This window comes from Haliotis asinina, chromosome 3, assembly GCF_037392515.1.
Source record: "Haliotis asinina isolate JCU_RB_2024 chromosome 3, JCU_Hal_asi_v2, whole genome shotgun sequence".
NCBI classification, from domain to species: Eukaryota; Metazoa; Mollusca; class Gastropoda; order Lepetellida; family Haliotidae; genus Haliotis; species Haliotis asinina.
The window spans coordinates 44,785,291-44,807,975 of NC_090282.1; the positions used below are offsets into that span (position 1 = coordinate 44,785,291).

The window sequence follows — 22,685 nt, forward strand, 5'->3', positions numbered from 1 at the left end:
GATTGATTTCGTCATTCAAATTCGGCAAATGACCGTCCAAGATGAGGAAGGCCTAGAGTCACCTGCCCTGCCCAAGATCGGTACATCCGGGTAACCCACCTACGTGACCGCCATCGTACCGCTCAGGACACAGCACAAGAACAGTTTGGAGCCCGAAGAGTGTCAGATCCGACAATCAGGAACCGTCTCCGGAGGAATGGAGAAGGATTCCACAATAAAACATCCAACGACTGATTCGATCTGTACCAAGGAGGTGTCGGGCAGTGGTAGCAGCTGGAGGTGGTCATACGAGGTACTGACTTGAACACCACCTGGTGGACAGCAGTAATGACTGTGATGACTGTTATTCTCATGAAATATGGAAAAGATAGCAATGCATTGCTCCACAAAATTTCATTCATGTATCTTTGTTTTCCGCTGATCTACACGTCCTTGAATAACACCAAATTTTCATTTATATTTGGGTTTTGCGTTTCATTTTATGAAGAGTGTACATAAATAAGCAGGATGTTTCAATGTGTGTGAAGATAAAGCTGACAGAAACATCCTCCTACACACGATTTGTAACAATGTTACCTTTCAAGTAGCAGGAGCGTTGAAAATAATTTAATTTGGTATATCTTTAATGAGGTGACATATTCCCATGGCACATTCAAAAAATACAAAATGTAGTTTTAAAGAGCTTGGCATTAAACACCTCTGAAATAATCGTCCTCCTACTTACATCAAGCCTGTAGACAAAGGACTGTTTTGTGATGTTTGCACATTGTATTCAATCAAACAGACATTATCTAGATGATAATGATATACTCGTGTTGAACAACAGAATTAATCACTGACTTTGCTGAAGGAACATTGATACATTGATGACTGACCTTAGCTTAGCTTCCATACATTTAGACTATGAATCTGAGTGAAGGATACAGATACCGCGTCGGCCATTGTTGCAAGGTGGAGATATGAAAACGACGTTGAGCTGTGACAACCTGATCGTATTCCACGATAAATGAAAGTTATAACAGTGCTGTTACGTATTGCATCCACAGCAGTTTGCTCTCTGAAATGTCACTAAGAACACTTCTACTCGTATTAGAGGCTATTTTCGCCATCCCGATGGGTTTTTAAAAATTTTAACCTTTGCAATTTAAGTTTCCAATTCTTCCCAACAAATTGCCGCCCAAGATGAAAACTATACTGGACAAAAACAGTTAGGGATATATTCAATTTTCGAAATTTTGAATAATGATCTATTTACTCAATGACACACTGATAATATATCAATCATAAAAATACTAATATCCCTGACTTAGTTTGTCCAGTATAGAACTGAAGATTACTAGAATCCCATTACCCCTGTACCCATCACAACGTCAAGTTAATAATTAAGTTTGGACCAGACAATCATATGCCAGACATGATGAACAGCGCTCTGTGAAACACGAAGACATCAGTAGCCTTTTACGACAAAGCTGAGTTTCTGAAGTCTTCACGGTTTGATATAGGTATAGAGATATATGGCATACAAGCATGGGACACGGGTCGGCCAAACAAGACAACTTCAACATAATTATCCGGAAAGTTTAATCAAAAAAGAGGTTTTTTGTCTCATTCGGTGCTGAAGAGGTAGCAATGTCCACACAAACAGTTTTTTTTTCTGTCTGTGCTGTCTGGATACACAGACAATGGAAATTCCAATCAGATACTATCTATTATGTTCACAGATGTGTAACGTCCCTGTTTGGAGTTTCACGATGGTCGTGTTTGATTAATGAAGATTTGTGATTTGTTTGCGATATTCAGCATGTATTGCTCCTACTCTGCCATACTGCTGGATCCCTCGGATCATTTCACCCTGCAGGTGGACTGACGTTTTTGCAGCGATTAAACAGTCATAAATAGAATATTCAAAGATGTATATACCAAATTAAAAATAAGGCGGAAGCGATGCGAATCTTGTCAGGAACGTATCTTTGCGAGTTCGAAATTCACGTAGATTATGTTACATGGTTTGCCAGCATTGTACTATTGGATAAAAATCCAAGGCCTGTAAATTCGCACTTTCCTTCGAGACAAGCTGAGATACAGTTACATCTCTGAAATTGAAAATATGCAGAATCGGACGCGCAATAGAAAGGATCTCTGCAAATGTTACTTTAGAATCTGACGCTTTATCATTACATTACACAGACACGTTTGCGAAATAAAAGTTGGATTCAACTTTCAGGCTATATTTATAAACCCAAATGTCAACAGTCTAATGGTATGGCTTGTATTAAGATGTCCGTTTCCTTCTGACTATTTTTTAAGTCCATAACTTGGCATCTTCTTCAGTGTTTATTACTGCAGTAACTCATACAATGAAAGTATGTATCCACGTACAAAATGAATCACATATAAGAAACCAACATGATGATATAGTACATTAGTAGCCATAATGGTAAAAATAACCAGACTCACGTTGTAAATTAAACTATTCTCTTTTTACTTTTGACATACTATGAGTGAGTTTTACGCCATTGTTTTTCAATATGCCAGCAATATCACGGCGGAGAACACCGGAAATGCGCTTCACACCCTGACGTAAAGGTGATGTTATGCACATCTGTACATGTTTATTCGCCTTGTTTACACAGAAGACGTAGTAAATCGGTGACTTCATGATGAAATCAATGGAAGGAGCGCTTAACTTGTCACTGACATCATCATCGGCAGTAGCTACATCCTGCAACGCACTCTTTCAAAATCAAAATGAGAAACGCATACAGGAGATCATGAAAATAGTGATTTCATTTATTCAAAACAAATCCGAAAGAACTGATTTAACGATTTTAGTGACGTTCGTTCGAGTAGTCCACAAACACAACAGTTTTCACTTGCTGTGCCTACAGCAAATGTTATAAGACTGCTAGATGAGAGTATCATTTGCTCTGACACTGACTATAGAAAGTCAAATGTCAACCAGCATTTTGACATATTGGAAGCTTCAATATGCCGAGACTGAATGCTGCCAGTCGCACCATCGCAAAACCGCCACAGGATGCATTGAAGCGTACGTCATTCGCACGTCATGCCAACGTATACAAGAACAGCGTGCTCATGGGGTCGAGATACCTGCCTCAGTTCAGCAAAAGATCGACATCGAAATCAACGTTCGACAGTTCGACAGTTCGACAGTTCAACAGTTCGACCGATTCCATGGCGGGAATGAGAGGTGTGCCTTCGTGGTGGTACGGGGTGATATGACAGCAAGCCATCGACCAGATTCTTCTGATTATCACACGAGAAGGGGACATGTTTCAACATAAAAAACGCTACAGCACTTGCTACTGCTGACTTCTTTCTTAATTCAAACTGATAATGTTTGCCTTTTCAATACAGATCTTCGGATACGGAGCCGACATGGCATCAGTGGGATCAACCCTACAGGACACGTGTGGAATGAACTCGATAAGGTATCTTTGGGTTGAACTCGATTGGGTATCGGTGGGTTGAACTCGATTGGGCATCTGTGGGTTGAACTCGATACGGTATCTGTGGGTTGAACTCGATTGGACATCTGTGGGTTGAACTCGACAGGACATCTGTGGGTTGAACTCGATTGGACATCTGTGGGTTGAACTCGATACGGTATCGGTGGGTTGAACTCGATTGGGCATCTGTGGGTTGAACTCGACTGGACATCTGTGGGATGAACTCGATACGGTATCTGTGGGTTGAACTCGATTGGACATCTGTGGGTTGAACTCGACAGGACATCTGTGGGTTGACCTCGCAAGGCATCTGTGGAATGAACTCGATAGTGCATCTGTGGGATGAACCGGATTGGGCATCTGTGGGATGAACCGGATTGGGCATCTGTGGGATGAACCGGATTGGGCATCTGTGGGATGAACCGGATTGGGCATCTGTGGGAGGACATCGATAGACGTGAATGACAACAGACACTTAGATAACTAGTCAAAGCATGCAATGATGGAAGAATGGGGGAGAACTCCACATGAGAGAATCTGTAAACCTATTCAGTCGGTAACTATGATGTGCTGAGCAGTGATGAGAGCACACGGCGGTACCCACGGGAACGTCCCCTCCCCCCCCCCCCCCCCCCCCCATCGTTCACTTAAGTGCGCAAATTCGTAATCGTTATGGCCACAGAACACGTGACCATGCTATTTTAAAGTTTCATCCTTGTAGCAATCCAATTCATAGAAACATGCATCAGCGGTTCATCATAGTGTGGAACACCCTGGGCTATGTGAGTTTGTTTATAAGCGTGTCCATACATCCCGAACACTTCACATTGTCTGGAAATTATATATAAATTGCCCACTTTTATCTTGGCTTGAATTTAGAATCTTATAAACACTAACTCTAAGAAATCTTTCAAATCTATCAAGCACAGTTGACGAAACATCCACCCACGCAGCGATTTTCAGAATAGATAACTTTAATGCGCAATAAAGTAGTTTCATCAACCTCGCAGATTATAATATCTTTTGTATCATGTGTCAGCGAAAATAGGATTAATATGTCAGCATCTTATACCGAAGATTCCCAACAGAATTGGAGAAATAGCAACGGCGAACGATTCAACGGCTTCGTTCACAGTGTGCATGGCGGCAGAGACACAGCATACCTAGTTCATCAAAGCAATTCAGTGTCTGTTCGGTTTCTTGGTGTTCATTTCATGTTGCACGATGTAGCGTTTGATTCTACCTTTAAATGTGTGGGTGTTGACTTATTAATAGGTGTATACCAAACATGTCATAAGTTTATAAATTTATGACGGTAAAGAAAATGTTCCCATGAAAGTGTGAGGTAATGATTCTAAGAAGGTGGTGGGTGGGGTGTGTGCGCGCGCGTGTGTAGTGGAGGGGGTAGGGGGTAGGGGGTAGGGGGTAGGGGGTAGGGGGTAGGGATGGTGATTTTAAATGTCCATGAACCTAACTTTTAGGAGGGAGCTGGGTTGGTCACGTTTAACATGCATCTCCATAAAATCATCCCCTTAGCCATCAGTTATGAAGACTCTCTGTGTTGCATATTTCCTTTTCCTCTGCAAGTGTTACATTGACAACTGGGGCGTTTATTGTCAGTTGGAATACAGATATAAATGGAACAGACATCTAAACCTATGCATGTGTGCGTGTGCATCTGTGCATGTGTACGACAACGATTTACTTATGCATACAGAAAGTATCAAAGTACAGATTGATGATGTATCTTCTCAAGCTAAGGACCGATTGAACTGATCTGACATTGGCATACATTGCATACGTGGCATTAAATTAGGATTCTTCATTTTAATTTGAATATCAATTCATCTCACGCAAATGTGTGTAGAGCTAAATGCGTACACGAAAGATGATATTGTGACAAGATTGTTTCTTGTGTAATTGACAAGAAATTAATTGAATTACGAAGAGATTAGTGAGATTAGTCGAATTAAGACCAGAATGATTTCATTTTTTTTATCATGATACTTATAAACACATTTTCATTCATTTACAACCTCCTAAAACAATAAAAATTACCACATCCAAAACATGGGAAAGGAGTATTTTGAGTGAATATTTTCGGCTATGGACCTAAATGTTTTTGCCCATGGACGAGATTTTTAAATATTGCTTTCAGTTAGCCGAAGTAAGTCAAAGTGAGTTGAAATTATTTCACGATACTTAAAGACATACATTCATTCATTTACAGCCTCTCAGACATGAAAAAAGCTGTATTTTGGTAAAAGGAAATATTTTCACCATGATGTTTTTCGCCCATGGGCGAGATTTTGATAAAATCGTTCTCAATCAGCCGATTTACGTCAAAATGAGTTGAACCTCCAAAACACGGGGAAAAAAACACATGTAAAAGTAAATAGTCTCTCTCACGGGCCAAAATATTTTCTCCCATGGGCGAGATTTTAAAAAATCGTTCTAAATTACCGGAATTTGGACACAATAAGTTAAAATTTGTGTCATGATACTTATGAATATACTTGTATTCATTTACAACCTCCAAACCTTTCAATCTGGACGAAATCAAATATTCTCGCCAATGGGCGAGCGAATGTAAATTTTGAGTTTCCGAAAAATATTTTTTGCACATTTTCATCCTTAGCACATATTCATAACAGCTGCATGATTATTGTTGTCAAATCCCTTGTCAGAGAGTAGCCAGAGTGCGGAGAGTTTCTGGACTTCTGTGAGTCCAGAATTAAATTGTGACGTGTTGTTGTACATAAGATACATTATCTACCCATTAACCTGAGGGACACTAGGTAAACATTTTCATCCTGGACTGAAATGCTACAGATGTGTTACAGTTTGTTTAACTGCATGTGGGTGGATAGCTGCAGGTGATATTACCAGCGGACCGGCCTTTCCAACAATATTATCGACATCCCAGCCAAGCTTGATAGTAGAAAAGCACAACAAAAAGCACAACATCCATTCCTTGCCCTTCCCTACTAGGATTAGAAAGACTAGGTGTACCCTAAATAGGTTTTTGTATTAAATAATTATTATCATAAGATTTACTGATTTCCGAAATTTCTATGTGTGAAGTATTGAACCGACCATGCGGAATAAACCAAGATGTAACAAAACACCGATCGATGCTGTATGAAATAATTAATGACGACGTAACTGCATCAAATGACCCTGTTGGCAATTTTCTCAAGACAACGAAAACCAATACATATCGCACAACTAAAAACAAATGTGTAAGGGAAACACATTTATCTCTAAACTATATTATATTAATGGACTATAATTGCAACAACAAAGGAGGTACAGGTGCTTTTAACTTTAACGATCCGTCAAGAGATGTGACATTTAAATTCAACATGACTCGCTCACTGCAAAACCCAATCCCGCCAATTGACATCTGATCCATGATCTGATACCAGTTTGAAAGAACGGCTGCGGAAACGATACTGTTGCGCAATTAGCCAAGTCAAAAGTACGGTTATTGTTGCAACAAACTCTAGGAATGTTTTATTAGGAATAAGAGAAAGACACCGTCGTTCACTCGAGATACAACAAAAAGAAAAATGGGATATGAAACTATTAGGCGAGCTGCATCAGAATGATTTCTATGGAATGCTATGTTTTCAAACAACATAAGTCCTTTCAGTATTGGCTTGAAAAAGCTTTCCTTTCTCCAAATAACAATTCAGCTAAGACACTGATCCAGTGATGGAACCTGAGTATGTATTGCAAACGCTTTCACGATGCTGTGTAGCTTGTATTTGATCGAATGCTGCAAACGCTTTCATCCTTTCATATGCTGAAAAAAAGTCTTACATGCATGTCATTCCTCATCCCAACCCTTCCTTTCATGCATTCGAGGTTGGCATAACCTTCTTGAGAAACATAAAGCCATTCTTCATTGTCATTCTTCGAATGCACATTCCTAAAATCCCAAAATGTCTTTTTGCTTGAAAATGAAAAAAAACTACCGACTTCATGTCATACACCAATCATTTTTCAAGAGCGATTACTTTACAAACAGCTATGCTCGTAAAGAAGTGCGTTTGGTGATGCACTCTCAAAGCATTCGTTATTATCATGTGAAATTTGATCCACTCAATCGACTCACAAATCTCAATTGTAAATTAAAAATGAAGTTCTCCTACTTTTTCAAAGAGTAAATGTTTGCACCAGTGCGTTGTGTTTAGGGTGGTGATAAAAAGAAAACGTGGTGGGTTAATAAAATGTTGCTTGGTACTAAGAGAGTAGCTGGACAAAGATCTCACACGTTCCTGCAGTGACAAATGCCACTGTTATACTTAAGATACCACTGTGCCTCAATATAAGCATCATGGTTTATCGTATCTAATAGAATAAGCAATGATGGTAGTTGTATTCTAGCATTGCTCTGAAGTTATTTGAACCACAACAGTTTCTAATACGTAACATTCCAATGTTGAATACTGTACATGTTTAAGGTTTACAGTACTAGTATGTGCAGGGGGCGATGGGGTAGCCTAGTTGTTAAAGCGTTCGCTCGTCACGCCGAAGGCCCGGGTTCAATTCCCCATATGGGTACAATGTGTGAAACCCATTTTCTGGTGCTCCCCGCTGTGATATTGCTGGAATATTTGCTAAAAGCGGCGTAAAACTCAACTCACTCACTACAGTATGTGCAACTCGTACCCCCAAAGCCATGACCGTCTCAAGAAAGTGAGTCATGCAAAATTCTAATGCCATCGTTATAAACAACACTTCAGACAATACAGCCTTCTTCCTGTATAGTTAACTTTTCTTCTACATTGGTAATGCGCCATCTACATACGTTTTGCAGATCGAAAAAGCGTTGCTTTATTGGTGGGCTTAATGACATTCAAATACACGCGAAACGATGTTCTATCATTATTATCTAAAAGCATGTGCTAATTCGCATCTAGTCAGCAAACAACGATAATAACTGTCGGCAACGTTTGCCATATATGTAAATTTGGATGTTATCAGTTAGGATGTTATTTGTTATGTAGAACCAGACATCAGTTGTAGTCACCGCCATTACTGCTGAATGCATATTATTCTCTGGTACAGCCAATTCTCTGTCAGTTTTTATACCATATTTGAACACTACAAGTGAACTAACAGGTACAAAGTCCTTAGAGATCCCGCCCACCATCTGCCTCTGTGTTCAGCGGACGAAACCCTCTCTGCTCTCAACGCCATAGCATGATAAACGCCACTAACACGAGAAAACAATTCAACAAATACTATTTATAGAAGCACCTACACTGGGTTTATTGGACTTCAACATGCAACTGCAGCTGTCTCTGTTTTGGTTTCATTCGAAAAGAACCAAAAGGAATTATTGAACAATTAAAAGATACGTTGTCATATATTATTTTTACAGTTGTAGAATGGTTTGGTACTGTGCTCTGGTGACATATTCTAGTAGATTTGAATGTAAAGTCTCACATTCAGACAAAGCAGCGAAACCTGTAAAATCAATAAAATAACAGTTGTTGGTACTATAAAACTGTTATATCACACAACACCACTGGTAATGTCTCTTCAAGAGGGGGACCGGGTTCATATATCGCATATTGTAAAGGCATCATGTGAGACCACTCACTACGTGGTGAATATACTAGTCGGGATACTGGATTACCTTTCTAGCATGCTGATGCATCTGGCACAGATTTCTCCTAGGTTCCACTGGCATTTTCAAAATGTCGCCACCATTTCTATATTGTATATTTTTTAAATTGTTTTATAGTTTAATATTTATGATGTCATGTACTTTGTCAAAGGAAAGCTCTTTCTCTGATCTTAAAATATTGGTTTTGTTGTCATTGAAAATAATATTATTAACATTTAAAGAAAAAAGACATACTCATTATTAGGGAATATAACGTCCAGACATGTGTCTGTCTGTATATATACTGTTCCAGTGGCCACAACTGCTCAAACGTCATTTTATAATGACACTGGACATAGTTCCCGGTGATTGAATTCATTCGTACACGGACTGCGTGAGGGAAAAGGGGATTTGAATCTATTTGAATCATTGTAAATTCAGAAGTTCCTCTTTCTTCTTTTCTTCCATAGATCTCTCTTCCATCGTGACGATCACTGGCTATATAATGTTAACAAAATACTGTTACTTCAAATGCTCATTGTTTCAAGTGCTAATTATAGCACAGTGTTAAACAAACGTTTCATGGCTTACAAAAAGAACAGCTTTCATTTAAAATGCTGCATGATATCGTGAATTTAGAATTTGTAAAAATCACAAAACCAATGTCTGTCGAATTGAAGATGCCACCAGGGGACTTTTGAGAACTGTGCCTTTGGGATCATTGTGACGATGTCGAGCAAAAACAAGGTTCCTACTTTGTTCCAGGTTATATTCTTGACATCAGTTATACACATGTGAATTCTGTTGAATTTTTACGCGCCAAGCGAAACTGTCAAGTATACGGCCAAAAGCAAATGTCTGCATATTTATATATTTAACATATACTCAAGGAAACGGATAAGGGAACACAAGTGTTCCTATAATTTTCCAGGTTTAGTTATAAGGTATGTATTGCGCATTCAATCAATAATGTACAATTTTTTACATACTTGTCATTGTTGAGAGCCAACAATTGCCCAGGATCCCACAGTAGGAGGAGGGCTAGAGGGGGTTAAGACCCAGATCGTCTCTCAACCTGAAATAGTGTAAGCGGTTCAGATGAGGGAGACTGAAGGCCGGTACGGAAGAGCGACTCGTTCCCTTCACCCCTGTAGATGACTCCATCTGTGTTGAGGAGCCCGCATAGGGAGGAACCACTTAGGAGGGAACTGAAAACCAACTGAAAGGATAACCGAGAATTAGGAAAGATTCGAACGTTTATTAACAAAGAATCTCAAAAAACCGAGGAAGATTGCCGTATACCACTAGGAGACCCACATAGGTCTTTGTGTGTTTCGTCGCCTGACGAACAGTGACCCCGAAGTTCTCTGCTGTGCTAAGACCTTGGGTCCTAACCGGGACACTCCCGCCAAATCCTCATTTGATAGCTCCCTCAAATAGTGGTAGGCAAAGACTGACCTTGACCTTCAGAAACACCTGGCTGTGGTATTCCAAGGTAGCCGATGCTGACCTGATTGTATGTGGGTTGGTTTTCGTGGGTGCTGGGAGGTGAGCAGCCTTGTAGGCTTCTATCACCACTGGACTCCCAGTGTCCTTTTGTCAATTTCAATTTCCCTCGTGCTCCGTTGGGAAAGAGGAAGAAACAACCTGCGTTGGCCCCGTCTCAAGGTGCGGGTGCAGTCCGTGTATATGCGCATCGCCCTGACTGGACACAATGCAAGCGTTCCATCCTCATTGGGGTCCACCAGTGGAGTCAAAGAGGGAATGTGGAAAATGCAGCCGAGTTCGCCCGCCTCTTGATTTTTACACACGAAAGTGGGATCGAGCCCTAGTATAGCCGATCCACCATCCGCCAGTTCGAACCTCAAGATGTCCGCATGAAGTGCGTGGATCTCGCTGATCCTAGCGACTGAAGCCCTAGCTACCAGAAAGGCCGTCTTGACCGTCAGCCTGAGGATGGGAGCTTCCTCTAGGGGCTCATAACAGTCCGACTTTAGGTGGTTCAGGACTATGCTCAGGTCCCACACGGGGGCCCTGGGTTTGCGTCTGCCCTCTGCCTGCCTGAAGCTCTTAATGAGCTCCTTGAGTACCGACATATCCAACCCTGGAGACCGTTTCCTGATGACGAACATGATGCCCGCCAGGCTGGTGTTGATGGAAGAGGCCTTGAGGCCCCTTGCGGTACGTCGGTGGACCACATATTCCGCTATCTGGGGAAGGGAAGCAGTGTCAGCACAAACCCTCGCAAAAGGAAACAAACGCTTCCAACTGGAAATCATACAGTTTCCTAGTTGTCACCCTCTGCGACCCCGCTATGGCAGAAGCGACCTGGTTGGAGTACCCACCCCTCCTCAGACTCCTTTGTATACCAGCCAAGCATGCAGATTGACTTAGGAGAAGATCCCTCCGGAGAGGTATCAGTACGGGATCTTGACTGCAAAGTCTGCGGAGGGGTACATACCAAGTCCGAGCCGGTCACTTGGGAGCTACTAGCAGAAAATTGAGATTCAGCTCTCTTGTAGTTTGGTTAGTACCCGTTGTAGTATCACTGGGGGGGGGGGGGGGGGTCGAGCGTAGGCGTCCATCCCTTCCCAGTCTAAGGGCAGAGCGTCTAAGGCCCATGTCTCTGGGTCTGGTACAGGGGACACGTACGTGAGCAGTTGGTGGTTGAGTTTGGTGGCAAACAGGTCCACCAGCGGCCTGCCGAACTGAAGGCACAGCGTTTGGAAGGTCCGAGAGTGCAGTTGCCACTCCGTAAATGGAGGGATGTCCGGATGAGAGAGGGCGTCCGCCAAGATGTTCTTGGCCCCTGAGATGTGCACCGCCCGAATGGTCAGCCGCAAGCTGTCCGTCAGCTCAAACAGTTGTAGTGTCCACTCTAGAAGTGGACCCGCTCTGGTCGAACCCTGGCGGTTGATCGCCCAGGCCGCTACCAAGCTGTCCGTGTGAACCAGTACCACTTGCTCCCTGAGAGCTTCCCTCCAGTGGGGGATTGCTAGCCATACTGCATCCGATTCCAGGAGGTTTCAGTCCCCATGTGTGCTCTCAACCCCTGAACCCCTGAGTGGAGGCGTCCACAAAGAGATTGAGTGACGGGGTTGGAGGACGAGGGCGACACCCCCTAACACATTCTCGTCTCGGTTCCACCATTTGAGGAATTGGAGAAGATGTTCGGGGAGTCTGATGGGGTGGGTGCAGTGCACCTCCCTGATGCGATGGTTCAGAAAGACCTGAAGGGGTCGGAGGAGAAGTCGCCCCCTGACCGTTAGGTCTTGTGCGGACGTCAGTTGATCCAGTAGCTTCTGTCACTGACGGAGGGACAGAGATCCGTTCAAATCGTGAATAACTCCTTCAAATCGTGAATAAAGCCGCATTTTCCCGTGTTCTTTATGGGTCTGAGAAATACTGGAGAGTAATAGCCAGGAGTCAGATTCTGAAGAGGGAGTTACTCTACTGCCTCCTTGGCAATGAGAGTTTCCACCTGTTCCAAAAGCAACTCGAACCTGTCCGGATCGGGAAGCCATTTGACCGGATTGCAGGTGAGAGGTGGAGGGGAGGAGACAGGAATGTGAAAGCCCGACTCCAGAATCAGACGTACGAACTTGTCCAGTCCGAGCTGAACTCAGTTTGGTACATATTTCGAGAGACGACACCCTACAGGCCCTATGGAAGGATCTGCTATCGGAGCGGGGAGGACTGGCGGGACCCATCCGTCAATTGTGCCCCGGGATTCGGGGAGGTTTGCCACAACGCTTGCGCCCATCAAGTTTCTTCCCGGGAGTGGAGGAAGGGGTGGGACCCCTTGTGGCCTTCCTTCCCCCCTCCCTTCCGAAAGGACACTTATCCTGTCCGGGTTTTTTTTTGGAGTAGACTCCGTCTTTTGGGGGGTTCGGTTGGACCACTCCCATGGCTGCGAATGTCTGTTAGCTGTTGCTGATACTCAAAGTAATTGGCTGAACCTAAGACACACTGAGCCTCTTGTCAAGGTATGACAAGTGTGCATCGGAAATTGGGGAGTTAGCCAAGGGGATGTTGCTACGACAACCGTCCGTAAGGAGGATGGAGGTAGCCGACGACCATGGTTTGGTACCTCCTGATCTCTTGACGGAGATGAGGAGCAGGCATTCCGATACTCGGGGTAATGCACAGGGCTGCAGTGGTTTGAGTCTTGGTGGGTTTCGACTAGGCAGTGTTTTCTGGGAGAAGTCCCATTCGTTGTCTGGTCTTGCCTGTAGAGGGGGCAAAGGACCTGAGCTGTTGATGAGCCTTACCGGCCTGACTGTGCCAGGATCATCCTATCTCTTTTCGCTGCATTTGCATCTTAATTTGTAAAACATAATAATAACAGTTTCATCTCAATAGATCTTTTTCACTCATCAGAGCGCTGTAGCAAAGAGAGTCTAGAGTCAGAAATAATTGTTCAACAGAGAAGTCTTCAGGTGGGATTCGCATGAAAGAAAAGTGTGGGGGTGCTAATTTCATTTGCTGTCACACTGAAAGTTCTGCCTCCGAATGTTTTCAGCAGAAATCGGGGAATGTCAATGAACTGGACCTGAGACATCTAGCTATCTGTCTAGCTAGCTGGCACTGTGTCAGGAGTTAACATAAACTCACGGTCAAAAGAGAATGAACACTTGTTATGTTTAATTTTTCGTAAATTTGGTCAAATCAGTAAAATCCTTATATGCCGAAACGGTTCGCCCACAAACTGACTAATCATGCGCCCAAATGCAGCATGGTGGCCATGTAGAACCACGTGAGAGCACACTTTCGAGAGAAAAAGGGGGGGGGGGAGGGGGGAGAGAGAGAGAGAGAAAGAGAGAGAGACAGAGAGATTGCAAGAGCCCTTAACTGCACACGTGCTACCATCATCAGGATGTTCCAGTGTTACAGGCAGGTTAGCACCACCCAAGGCGGGCCACGACATCACGGGAACGGCTCTCGGACATGTCATCAGTCGACGTACTGTGCTACGACGTCAACGTGCAGCAGGTGTCAGAGCTCGACGTCTCTGCGTGGAATTTGCATTGACTCAGGAACGTCGTCGTTGTAGGCTACAGTGGGCAAGGACTGTACGTCGATGGCTGGAACGAAATTTGTAGCGAGTGTTTTTGACAGATGAAAGTCGATTCAGCTTGTTCTGTAATGATGACTGGGTCACAAGGGAGAAAGACCAGCGCCGAACTGCGTTCAAGAAATGCATCCTTTTGGAGAGGCCGGTGTGCTGGTGTGGGGAGAAATTTGTTGGAATCAACGTATACGAGCGATCGTAATACGTGGACACTTGAGAGAGATACAGAGACAATAGGGACCACTTCTGCAGGCCCCACACAGCGCATATTGTCCAGAACTTCTTGAACGCCCAGAATATCCACATTCTCCCAAGGCCAGCACGCTCACCATTTTTAAACCCCAAAAAGCATTTCTGTGATCACATGAATCGCCAGGTGAGAAGACCACGACTACATCCCCCAACGAGCCGACAAGAACTTGCAGACGCTCTCAGGAACGAGTGGAATAGAATTCCGAATGATGCCAAACGTCGGCTGAGGACATCAATGAGACGGCGAGTCTGAGCATGTTTTGCTACTAGAGGTGGTCACACTCGTTACAGAGGATGTGTATGTGTTTGACTTGAAATGGCTGAGACATTCCATCACTGACTCTTGTCGTATCTATGAATTGTGCTATAACGACCCCTTTGTGTATTACATGACACGTGCTTTTCATCTGTGATAAGTTTCTCATAGACACTATTGGTGCATTGTCCCAAATGCTGGCTTCATGAAATGTACTGTAACTTAAAAGCATTGTATGTTTTGCTTTGATATTATCAATCATAAGGGTGTTCACTTTCTTTCGCCCACGTGTGTTAGATACACAGGAGAAGTTCCGTGAACACACTGGTAAGTAAGGCAAAAAACTAAATAAATAAAAATAAAAACCTAACAAAAAACAAACACAAAATCGCGAAGCGATGGGCAACCAGTGCAGTGAGCTTATGATGCTGTGTATGTCAGCAGACAGGAGTGACCTGGTAACCACACTAACAGTGTCAGATTGAAATTCTAATGAAAACCCCTTTTTCCCCATGGTCGAACATGACAAACGACAGGCACCTGGATTCGGAGGCTGTGGTCATCCAAAGATACGGTTTCGACATTTAGCATTATTTCAGCAACTATATACAGAGATCTTTCAGCACTGATCTATAATTATGTATGACAAATCTGAAATGCTATGGAAAGCCGAGTTTTTCATACATCACACGGGCCGAAAACAAATCATTTTGGTAAATATAATCGTTATGTTTTAGAAACGTTGCAGAAGCGCAACGAGCCAACATTAAACAATAACGTTGTCAACGCTCAAAACCTTATACATTGTAATGTAGTGGAATCCTTACTTTGCAACCATGATCATATGTAGCCTCTGCATTGAATTCGTCAGGGACTCACATAGCTATATGTATAACGTCTGCTGTAGATCCTCCAGTTTATCCTGTACACAGCTACATGTATAACGTCTGCTGTAGATCTTCCAGCTGACCTTGTACACAGCTACATGTATAACGTCTGTTGTAGATCCTCCAGTTTACCCTGTACACAGCTACGTGTATAACGTCTGTTGTAGATCCTCCAGTTTACCCTGTACACAGCTACACGTATAACGTCTGTTGTAGATCTTCCAGTTTACCCTGTACACAGCTACATGTATAACGTCTGTTGTACATCTTCCAGTTTACCCTGTACACAGCCATGTTTTAGTCGACAGTTCTTGGAGTCCTTGGGGGAGAATGTGGTGCCCACTGTGTAGTGGAATAAACAATAAAGGAAAAAAACTAGACTGTGTGAAGGCTAAGTGTTGGAATGAAGATGAAAGTCATGAAGTATCGGGATTTTATCTATACATACTGAAGGGATATCTTTCCTAATGACAACTTGATCATGCGCACATTTGATGGATTACGGTACATAATACATAAAACGTACGTACATTTACTAAAATACAATGAAAATTATCCTGTTCAGATCAATAATTGCATTAAGATCGTCTCCTTTGGACAATTCACCCATGCATACGTGGCGAGACACCAGTGACGTAACGCTGACGTATGTTCCAAAGCATGCAGCCTAATCTAAATCTCATTTCGAATGTTGGCACTTCATGAAGGACGAAGTTGAACAGTAAAAGTCAAAGACTGATCAACGAAGAGGGTTTCACCTCAGTCTTTTAAAAAGATTCAGGCAATCTGACTGACAGCGTGTCTAACAATATATAATTCATCGAACGTTTGACATTTATAGTGTACTTAAAGATTTACCGAATTATCCGCTGTTAGCGACACTAATGATTCTTGTCCGGGAGAGTAGCCCTGTTGGAGTCTTTCACCAGTACAAAAGTCTACAACATATGTATTTTCTTCTTGTATGAGACAGGACACATTGTTATGTGTAGAAAATGTTCTTTGAAGTGTATCAATATGTTTAAATTCTGAGTGATAAAATAGTAATAGCACCACATTTATGTGGGTTAAGTCTGAGAGGTGGACAAGTAATTCTTTTCCCTATTTTCTACTCCGAGGTCCATACATTTGCCAACGACTCGAGCATAGTTAGCGTAATGTGCAGAAGGTTTGTTCCTTTAGATGGTGCAAAAAGTCCACACCATCACAAATAATGTCATCGTTGGCAGAATGTTGGCCAGTATTTTCCACAGATTTGGGAAGAGCCAGGAAATCTGCGGAAGGTGCTCAATGAGTTCAAGACGCTGATGAGTCATGCATTATTGTGAAACAACGCACCTTTAACCTTCAAGACCTGATATTATCATGCAGCTGTCTATGCAGATTAGCATAATATATGTGACAGCTCACAAAACCGAAAACGATTTGCTGTGGGGTGTTTATTCAGGTTATTCAGTCTCATTCAGATACGTAGAAGAATATGAATACTCTGTCAACACTGATATGATACATGAGAACATCACAGAATAACATCACAGAGTCATTAATAGACGTATGGAAAGGGACATATCACAGACACATGGTCATGTTGAACAATATATAGATACTTTGATGACAAACAATTTTCCCTTTCACTTGTTTCACTTATACAATAATACAGGGTATACAGCAAGCATTTACATGCAACATGTATATTTATATTCAAAATTAGCTGACCCGTCTACAAGACAAGGAGAATCCGTTGTCTCCGCAAGAAGGCAGCCTGAGCTTCCACCTGGTGACTGCTCTAGTCGGACCTCACATGGACAGCTCTCAAAATGCAAAGGAAACCGGAAATCATGACAAAGTATAATCTCATGGAAGCAGATTATCCATTGAGCCAATTAAAAGCCGCAATATTTTAAGAAAGATTCCCACAAACATGAAATGCACGTGATATGCATATCCATGGACCTGTTGCCCTTAAAAACTGAATAACACAAACACGACATTTTTTGTTTATTAACGTGTAAATAAAACAAAATACAAGGTGAAATGTCACTAGGGCATATTCTCCACAGCAAAACAAATGCAAGTGCCAAATGGTTTGATTTTTTAAAGTGGAACCATCCCAATTTTCTGAACTGATTTGGAAATGTTAAACCAGTGCATGAAATGATGTCACCCAGCACGCCTTCCTGTTCACTGTTGCACACACCTGGAACACCGATGCCACAGGTCGAGTAGTAACACGCAATTTAATCACGTTCAGGTTCGCTAAAAGCATCTTATATAGAGAGTGGAAATCAAACAACTGGTTCACAACCCATAGTTCACACTAGAAGGTGTACAAGTCAGTCTATCCTAAGAATGAATGATCCTTAGTTGTTAACGGTTTATATTGCAACTGCTGTAGACAAAGTCATTGAACCAAAGACTCGTCTAGAGTTTCAAATCGCTCCACAAAATCAGATGGGTCTATTTGAAAAACGACTTAAATTCTCATGAGAGATGAACCTTGAGTGTTTCTGATCAGATGTCAAAAGCTCTGGAAACCCTTATCACTCCCGGGTTATTTCTCAGAATGTTTAAAGTCACTCGTGAGAAACGCCTCTTGCGTTGGCTATATGAAGTATGGTGAGTAGAGGCAACTGAATGAATACCAGGAGACACTCTTTCTGGTATGCAATCAGTCTTGAAAGGTAGCAATTTGACCACAATAGGTTTGCCAAATAATCAATTTCAGTTGGTAATGTGACGTTGTGAATGTTAAAAAGAGGGACTGGAACAGGACAGTGTTAAAAAGAGGGAGTGGAACAGCGGAGTGTTAAAAAGAGGTAGTGGAACAGGGCAGTGTTAAAAAGAGGGCCTGGTACAGGACAGTGTTAAAAAGAGGGACTGGAACAGGACATACAGCTAAACCTATCTAAACCGGCATCCCTCGAGACCGAAATAAAAATGTCGGTTTATACAAAGTCGACCATTTTGCAACATAGCTGCCATTGACACTCGTAATTCTCTTCATCTCTGTAATGACTTTGAGATTTTGTACTTGTGCAACAAATTAAAACATTTCCATATTACTGTGCGACCATGTCATGTAAATCATGTCTCTGACATGTGACATGTGACATCTCGGCTTTCATCGCCTCAATCTTCAAGCTCGGGCACGATGCTCAATGAAAAAAAATCCTCGTAACATCATCCCTGATATCAAAATATATTTTAATTGTTCTTTTTATCATCACTATCTACCATTTATACACACCTAAATAAAATAAAACACTGCACGTATTTATTCGAATGAGTTCAAAAATTAAGCGTAGCAGAAAAAGAGCGATATTTACATTTGATACTTTGAATTTCTTCTGATATCTGAATATCATTCTTTTTGGCTTGAAAAAGGCTCTTCATTTTGAGTTACATTTTCAACCCAGAATCATCACATCAGGTTTGCTTTGGTCACGTGAGCCTAACTTATCGAGCATGACCTTTTTCATGAGAGACTATCCATAAACCAATTTTCGTCAAAATCGATCAATACGTGTTTGAGATGTCATCTGGAAACCAAACAAAATATTAACAGTGAACGGACGGTCGATGAACGCCCGATGTGTAAGCTCGATGATCTGTGACGAGTCGAGGTAAAAGCTAAATAGATGTTGGTGAACATGTCCTCTGGGTCTTTTTAAGGATATGGATTGATCCGAAAGCTCCGCAGCAAAATATTTCTTGTTTCTAGTAAAAGGCGTTTGACTTTTTCATTCTAAGACACAACGACCAAGTACTGCTTTAGTCTCAGTCACCAGTGAATCTTGACAAACTTTGGAGAATGTTGGTCTGTAAAAAGAGTTTGACGTCAAAGCTTTAAAAAATAATGATTACTGGCTACAACTAGAATCGTAACATCTGCTGTCGACAAAAGAGGACGTAAGGAATCAGACGCTACAGATTATGTTCTGTCAGTGAAGAAGATATACGTAAACATATTTATTAGTGCATCCACGTCATTATAGGTTCCTACAGCGTGGAGGCCCAACTACATTAGTACAAAGTGTTTCATTTGTAGGTTCTTTTGAATGTATTGTAATTGCTGACTGGAAGAGGTGTTTCAATCGTAACACCTTCAAGTATGTATCTAAGGTACTGGGGTTGTAATGACTATACAGATGGCTTACACTGTAATTGTAATCACTAAATGGGAAAATATATACCATTACAATGTCTTTACTAAGTACTAATACGGCTTGCATTGTAATAGTACTTGCTTAACTGGAAGGGGTTTCCCTTCGCAACACGTTTAAGGTAGTGACTTTATAGTGACTATAAACGGCTTACGCTATAATTGTAATCACTAAAAAGGAAGACATATTTCTTCACAAAACCTTTCAGGTTGTGCAGTTATGACGACAATACATTCTAGAATCATACTGAAGAGTACATATTATTTATTCATCTCTTTGTAGTAGAAATAAGATATCTGCCTTCACTTGCTTCTGAATTGTGTGAAACATGCGCCACGATCTTAGGTCGTTCAGAGACATGCACCTTTCCGTGGGAGGATCAGATCGCTCAGCACTTTGATTATCATATCAGTTTTTAGGCCATGAGGTGTAGGTGTTGTGAATGTTGTGATTGATGATTCGTGCAATGTCCCTCATGAGATCACAGTTAAGGAAAATAGAATAGTCTCTCCGGATATTAACCTTCCAAATAATGTTCTGTGGTAAAGGTTGAATGACGTGTAATGGGGCGGCGACACAATGAATTCAGTTGAACTTTCTAATCACTGGAAATACCCTTAAAAGACGATATCTATTCAATCAAAGTGGAATATCGTGTACAGAAAGAATTTCACAAAACTGAGTTTATATTTTATGTTCAAAGCGCTGTTTCACCATTTGAGATTATTGAACGCATACCTTTATGGAGATAGTCACTTGCAAAGTTCGTTATGGGATTGGCAAAGAAACACCTACTTTGTAAATTAATTTTGGCTTTTAAATGACATGTACTTAAAAACTGTTTCGTGCACTGTGAAAAATAACTTTGGACAATCACGTTTACAGTCCACGTTTTGGAAGGAATGGACTGCGCTCACAAAAACATTTATGTATCCTATTTAAGTAACTTAAGGCCTCTTATAATTTTCCTCGCGCATAACTAGTTTGCTTTGTCATTTATGATTGTATCTCATGATTGCAGTTCAAACGACGTCAGATCATAAGATCCCACCGGATTGATGGAAGGGTGGTAAAGTAACACGCCTATCGCGAAAACACAAGAGATGTTCAACTGTCAAGACAATTGTGCTTGTAATCATCTAAGTTGATGGACTATAAATTTGTTTGCTTACAATGTTTATGTGAGGTGGAGCTCGTTTTTACGACTATTACACTTCGAAATCGGTATGTGCAACTGAGCATTGTTTGCAACATCAATGACAGTATTTGTTCAGTATGTGTGTGTCCATGGCGTGCATAATCATCAGTACTAAATGGACTTTGATGCATAAAAAACATATGTCTCACAATTAGATTTGTTTTTGTTTTTAAATCAAAGCAGTCAAGCCATTGGACGTTCATGACGAATGCTGCCCGTCAGGGACACTGAAGCTTAAACCTGAATTACGGTGTGGATTAGAACGTAAGTCATGTCATAAATTTTCAAACAGACACAAATTAGGTACATGCGTGTGGAACGTAATATATCATATGTCTACATACAAAATAAATTTAGTTTCAGAAAAAGGCCCTCCCCAACCTAAACCAGAATGCAGATATCTGATATTATTCAGCTGTTTTGAATTGAATTCGGAGATAGGGCTTGTTTCAGTTTCTTAGTCCATGCAATGGTTAGAAAAGTGATTACTTCCGCAAGGACAAACCATGTTTGTATCAACATTTGGCTTGACTTTGAAACCTGAAGATATGTCTGTTTAGCTTCATAAACATTCACTACAAAGAGAGACATAGTCAAGAAACATACTAAGAACGTTGTACTATGGTATCTTTATCACCCGCGGGCCTGCTCTACATTCAAAGAAACATTTGAGACATGCGCATCTACTACCAAATGGATACTCAAGAACTCAAAACCTTTCTTTTTACAATCTCAGAAACGAACTTCAGTTCAGTTCTGCCAAAACAGATGCTTTTAACGTTGTACACCACTGTTCCATAGGGCCAACTTAAAGTCATTTATTTCTTGATCCCCCGATGTTTGGATGTAAATGAACTTGGTGAACAAAGGTATACATACACATCTATCTTTAGCGATTCAGGAACATATCTCAAGATGAAAGCAAATGCCATTTGAGGTTTACAAGGAAAACATTAATGTGAAATGCTCGAGTTCCTCTTCAATATCATCTTGGAAAGAATTTGGATAGGAAATATTCAGGCAAAATGTAGACTTCCCCCTTGAAAACCATGTGCTCACCTCTTTCAGAATCAGTTTCTTTGTGCATCTGAATCAGAATTTTCTCCTCGAGTTTTAAAAACTAGGAACTTTTGCCAAAATGTTTGACTTAAGTCCATGGTATATTGATGATCTACTATCGCTTAAGAACCATACGAGAGCCAGTTCCAGTCCGCTGATTTACCCTAATGAACTTGAAATTACGGAGGCCCGTGAGACCGCCTCAACGGATAAATATCTAGATATATGCATGAAGATTCAGAGTAATACAAGCTCACCACAAGGCTGTATGAGAAAAGGGATGATCAGAACTTTCGAGTAATCACCTTGTGTCTTTTCAGGCAATATTCGAACAGCTCCAGGAGTTGGATTTCACGCTGGAGGTACAAACGAGCAAACCCTTTCTACGACAATATCACAGAGCATCATACAAATTACGAGTTATGGTTAAAACATCCAAAACCTTAGAAATGCATTTTTAAAAGTTGGAAAAAATTGATATAACAGTGACAAAAAGAAAGGTCGATGCCTTTCCTGATTTGTTTCATGTGAACAGTTGACAACCGTTTGCATATGCTTATGACAGGTGCCAAAGGTGGGGCCGGATTCGCCAACACTTGGTAGCATCACTGTTTGATAGCGATTCATACACAGGTACCCTGTCATCGTATCTCATGGTGTCAATCACTGACTTGTCTAGTTGAGGCTGGGTTATTTACAGACCGCGTCG

General features: G+C 41.5%; 1 protein-coding gene across 1 annotated transcript in view; it reads right to left on the reverse strand.

Annotated features, from left to right (window-relative positions):
* LOC137278103 (organic cation transporter protein-like) overlaps positions 1 to 22,685 on the reverse strand; it is a 512,032-nt gene that overhangs the window by 384,797 nt on the left and 104,550 nt on the right. The gene's annotated exons all lie outside the window — the stretch shown is intronic.